Source organism: Gopherus flavomarginatus, chromosome 3 (assembly GCF_025201925.1).
Source record: "Gopherus flavomarginatus isolate rGopFla2 chromosome 3, rGopFla2.mat.asm, whole genome shotgun sequence".
In the NCBI taxonomy this organism is placed as follows: Eukaryota; Metazoa; Chordata; order Testudines; family Testudinidae; genus Gopherus; species Gopherus flavomarginatus.
The window spans coordinates 228,474,137-228,480,136 of NC_066619.1; positions in this window are offsets into that span (position 1 = coordinate 228,474,137).

Consider the following 6,000-nt stretch of genomic DNA (forward strand, 5'->3'; position numbering starts at 1 on the left):
TTAAGTAAAAGCTGAAGAAGGCTCACATTTTGTGCATACCTCTTTGTCAGCAGTAGAGCTGGTTGAAATTTTCTCATCAATCTGTTTTTCTATAGAAAATTGTATTTTTGACAAAATGAAAATTTTCATGAAAATCATCTGCTTTTCACATAAAATTTCAATTTTTCATAGAAAAATGGAAAGCCTGAAAACTAAAACATGTTCATTTTGGCTGAAAACCAAAATATTTTGATTCTGAAATACCACTTCAGTGCCTCATGGAAGTTGTAGTTTGAGTTCCTCGTGCTCCTATTCTTCTCTATGAATTTGGCTTCCCAGTTGGACTACTTGTCCTATGAGGTAGGCAACCACTTGAACGCACCATTTCCCCATAGCAGACCATAGTGCATTTTGGAAGATGTAGGTAGTCTGACCAGGGAGCCCAGCCTACGGAGGCAAATGGGACCATGAGGCACCCAAATTACCATTCCCATGAATCACCATGGTAATATTTCAAAATCTAAATATAGTAGAACCTCAGACATACAAACACCAGAGTTATGAACTGACCGGTCAACCACATACCTCATTTTGAACCAGAAAAAAGCAAATACGTAGCAGAACCCCCCTCCCCATTTCCCCCAAAAGCAAATACTGTACACCACAGTACTGTTAAATGTAAACTACTAAAAATAAAGGGAAGCTTAAAAAAAAGATTTGACAAGGTAAGGAAACTATTTCTGTGCTTGTTTCATTTAAATTAAGATGGCTAAAAGCAGCATTTTTCTTCCGCATGGTAGTTTCAAAGCTGTATTAAGTCAATGTTCAGTTATAAAGTTTTGAAAGAACATCCATAATGTTTTGTTCAGAATTACAAGCATTTCAGAGTTATGAACAATCTCCATCCTCTGGTGTTCATAACTCTGAGGTTTCACTGTATTGTGTTTTATGGCCAAAATATTTTTGCCAAATATTTCATCAGAAAAACTAAATATTTTAACCAAAATATTTTGAGTTTTGGCCAAAATATTTAGTTTTTCTGATGAACTATTTTGGTTTTCAATTGTTCACTAAAACTGATATATTTCTGGGAAAAATTCAATGAAAACCATTTCCCCCCATTTTTTGTAATTTTTTTTCTGTGGAAACCTGCCAACTACCCACCCATTTTCCAACCAACTCTAGTCATCATACTGATTTTATTGTTTAGATTTCGTAGAATTGTAGATTGTAAGGATGGATGGGACCATTATGATTAACAAGTCTAAACTTCTGCGTAACACAGGCCAGAGAATTTCATTAAGTGATTCCTGCATCAAACGTATAACTTCTGGTTGAGTTAGAGCATTTAGAAATGCAATCTTGATGTAAAGACTTCAAGTGATGGAGAATCCACCACATCTATAGAGAAAGTTGTTCCAGTGGTAATTACTCTCTCTGTTTTAAAAAATTGCTTTATTTCTAGTCTGACTGTCTAGTTTGAGCTTCTAGCCACTGGATCTTGTCAGACCTTGGTCTGTTAAATTAAAGAGCCCACTATTATCAGAAATCTGCTCTTCATGTAGGTACTTGTAGAGTGTGATGAGGTCATTTCTTAATGTTCTCCTGAATAAATTAAATAGATTGAGTTTTTAGTCTGTCACTCTAAGGTAGGTTTTCTGGACCTCAAGTTATTCTTGAAGCTTTCTTCTGAACCCTTTTCAGTTTGTCAACATCTTATTTAAAGTGTAGACACCAAAACTGGACACAGTCATAGTTTGGCTATTGCCACATGCAGTGGTAATAATACCTACCTACTTCTACTCAATATTCCCTTTCCTAGGTATCTAAGAATCACGTTCATGCTCTTACCCAGTCCAGGCAACTGTGAGCTCATGTGCACCATGATCCCTAAGTCTTCTTTCTTTGTCATTGCTTTCCAAAATACAGTTACCCATATTTCACATATTGCCCCTAGTATTCTCCCAAAGCCCATATATACGCCCACTCAATGTATTGCATATATTAATATGGCCTTAAAAATGGTTTTGTGTGTGTGTCTGTGTGTGTGAGACATATGCTACATTTTGTATGTTTTGTACAGATTCATTTGTTGTAGAACTTATAGGGAAAGTGTTGCTCTGTGTACTCAGAGCAGTGCACAACCCAAGGAAAGATCTGACCCCCACCAAAGAGCCCAAAAGATAGCCAAGGGATAATCAAGCCCCTTTGAAAGAGAGCCAAGACCAAGGAGCCCATAACTGCATGCATGCTCATTTTCTGATCATCTGCATATGTAGAACATTCTACTACTAGCGGAGTTTCATTTTCCTATCTCAAGGGGGCAGGGTCTGATTTTGAGGCATAGTTTGGAAAATTACCCCTCTCCCCCCTCAGTGAATCCTGAATACATCTATGACTTACTTCAGTTCCATGGGAATCTGAAAGACTCACTCCTCAATACCGGTGTGATCTTCTGCTATTATCGTCCATTGAAAATAGCTCATACCGTGTTTTTTGGTGAAAATATAGGAAAGATTTGGTAATGATTGAAGTACAGGAGTAACTCAAGTAGGCAATACATATATTTTGTTTCAGAGTTGGCACACCATTGTTGCAAGGATGTTTTTAAATATTAAAGCACAGTACATTTGGAAGATAAAAATCTTTAGAGCCTATATTTTTTCCAACTGTGTCATGTGATACATGTATAAAAGCATCAAAGTTATCAGTCAGCTCCTTTCTCCACTCTGCAGGTAACCACCAACTATTGCTCAGGACTATATGGTATACTTAGAAAATGTACAGTAATTATATTGTCTGCAGAAGCTCTAACTACCTGCGATGGAAATAAACATTGGACCACATATGTGTTTGTTTAACAACATTGAAAGTGCGGTCTCTAGGAAGTATAGGTAAAGTTGATTAGATTGTAGTGTATACTTAAAGTTGAATAATGTACTCTTGTAAAAACACTCTTCAAAATTATTTAACTTCCCATGATATCGTCACAGAATGTGCACAAAATCTTTAGTCTTATCTTTTCCTGTCACATGACTAGTGCAAACAAGAAAAAAATCCTTATCTTTTGCTTCTTTTCTGGTACTTTATAAAATAGCATAACCGGTTCAGCAGCCAGACATTAAAGATTCCGCTTTGAAAAAGTCTATGTTTTGTATTTCACTCGACTTAATGCATCTCCATTGTGAAAGAAGAATGATTTTATTAGCAAGAAAGTATCTGAGGGGATGATGATGTTTGAGAAAACCTCTGGTACAGAGTATCAGAGGGGTAGCCATGTTAGTCTGGATCTGTAAAAGCGGCAAAGAGTTCTGTGGCACCTTATAGACTAACAAACGTATTGGAGCATGAGCTTTCATGGGTGAATACCCACTTCATTGGATGCATGTCTTGTACAAATAATCACATGTGGAATCTAACCAGAAAAGTCCCTTATAGCTTCCTATATTCCAGGGGTTCTCCAACTGAGGGTGGAGACACCTCATGGGTTGCAAGGTTATTACATGGGGGGTTGCGAGTTGTCAGCCTCCACCTCAAACCCCACTTTGCTACCATTATTTATAATGGTGTTAAATATATAAAAAAGTGTTTTCAATTTATAAGGGGGGGCTCACACTCAGAGGCTTGCTATGTGAAAAGGGTCACCAGTACAAAAGTTTGAGAACCACTGCTATATTCAGATAATACTACTGGAAGCCAGGAACTTTTCAGTGGAGAATCACCTCTAGGGTCACTAGGATATTCCACTTAATATGTGCTTCAGTGTATGTCCAGCAATTTTGTGCTGAATTGAATTAATTTCAGTTTGATCTTGAAATAACTATCATATCAATAAAAACACTTGATGTGCGTTTCAAACATTTTCGGTATCTAAATCAGTGTATAGGCTACTCGAGAAATCGGTGCTATATAGATCACTCAACTTTGATCTATTTCTTTGATTTAGCACTGCAATTAAGAAGATTTGGTTCAAAGAGAAAGCTCATTGGTTGATGTTTTACACTGATGTGGTAATGTTTACACAGATGTGCTTTGAAATCTCAATTATGGTGAATTTTTGGGTCCCACCACATGACAGACTCCTGTTATTTGAAAGGTAAAATAATATAACATCTACCTGTAAAAGCCTACAGAGTAGGTCTGCCAGGGCTCTCTTCTGAGGTGATTTATCTGATCATTGTATTTAGTGTGAGTTTTTTCAGTTTTAAATCCCTCCACAGTAAATCACTTGCTTTAAAGAACCCTTTTTATAATTCAGGTGCATACAGGGGCAGTACTTAGGACTGCAATGATGAAAAGGTGTAGCATTACCTGCTTTAAAGCACCTGCCAATTAATTAGGCCCATACTCTCCACAGCAAATAAAGGGAAGCAGTCAAATCTATTTGATCTCCCAGATTTAGACTGTGACTGAAAAGACCATGGAGCAAGACTGAAAAACTAATCTTTCATGATTCTCTACAACTTTTTGTTCAAATGAAAGCTTAAACCAGCCAAATGACTTTCAAACCTTTGAAAGATTTAACTATGAAAGATCTTTGGGTTTTACACCATAACACATTAATAGTGGTGAGGGGAAACGTTGCAATACTTGCATGCTAATGAATATACTTTAAGATAGTTTTCAGTGTTTAAAATTACTATTAAATATGAAAAAATCAACAGTGTAAAAGTCAAGCCTTGATAGTTTTAATATAATTGTTTTAAAATATCAATTATCGTTTTATACTATTCATTTGAAAGATAGAAATGCATCTTCTCAGCTACATCATGTTAGCATAGACCTAAATCAGCCTCAAAGAGATCTTAATGTTATAGACGAAATAATTAAAACGTATTTAAAAGGAGATACTGTCGTTAAATTGTAGGCGCTCCTATACTGCGGTGATTAGATGGATTAGATATACCATCTCTCTCTATTGGAGCATGTACTGTGAAACTATTCCCACACCATAACTTCCCTCTTCCTTTCTATGTGATTTAAAAATGTTAATCAAAAGTCACTGGTCTATCTCACTGATATGTTTAAAACCACCCTGCCAATATCAACCGATATTGATCAATATCGTATCATGTTTGTGATGAATTAAAGATGAACCCGAATTTTACAGCGGGGAAAAACATCCCTGATTATGCAATTCCTTTTAAAAATCCCCTACCTTGGAACTTAAGTGATAAAAGGAAAGAGTAATGCATGAACATTTTATTAGTGTTTTAAAATCAGGGAGTAAAACTGTCAGATCTTTGTTTTTTCTTTCATGTGTGTCTGGGCAGGTCTATCCCTCAGGTAACGCCCTTTCTCCTTCTTCTCTCTTACCTTTCCCTGCACCTGTCCACGTAATGCACTGCAAGCTCCAAGCAACTCCCGAGTCCAACCCTCCTTCTCGAGTCCCTGCCAAGCCGGGCTGCTTCTAGCTGCAATCTATCATTTTCGAAACACTCACATCAAAGGAGGCTGAGCAGCAGCATCAGCAACAACAACAAAGGGGAAGAGAGTGTCTATGCTACCGCTCTGCAAAGTTGGATGCCATCTCTCTCTCTCTCTCTCTCTGTCTATGGATTATTTTTTATGGCTCTGCACACTGGGAAACGTCAGAAACTCCCCATCGTCACTGCAGATCAGAAAAAGGTGTGAGGAGAGGAGAGATCGGTTTAAAATTTCAAACACAATCTCTCCGGAGCGCAAGAGAGGGCTTCATTAGCATATGTCCGGGGGGACTAGCATATATACGGGCTTTGTATATAAACAGAACTCTAATCTGATCAGTTTCCCAGGACACAACAGCACCACCAGCAGCTCTAGATGTTGATGCAAAGCCGGGAGCAGACTCCCACATGCTCGGACAGAGAAGAGGCTCCAAAGACAGGCAGCTGTGATCCCAGTGCGAAGTCCACCCTTCCTGAGATCATTCAGGAACAGCTCGGCCAGAACGTTTAGATCTCACTCTTCTCATTTGGTTATTGTTAATTTGCCTTTCAACTCATCGTTTGTTAAACCTCCTCCCTTCCAGCGCGCTCTTTC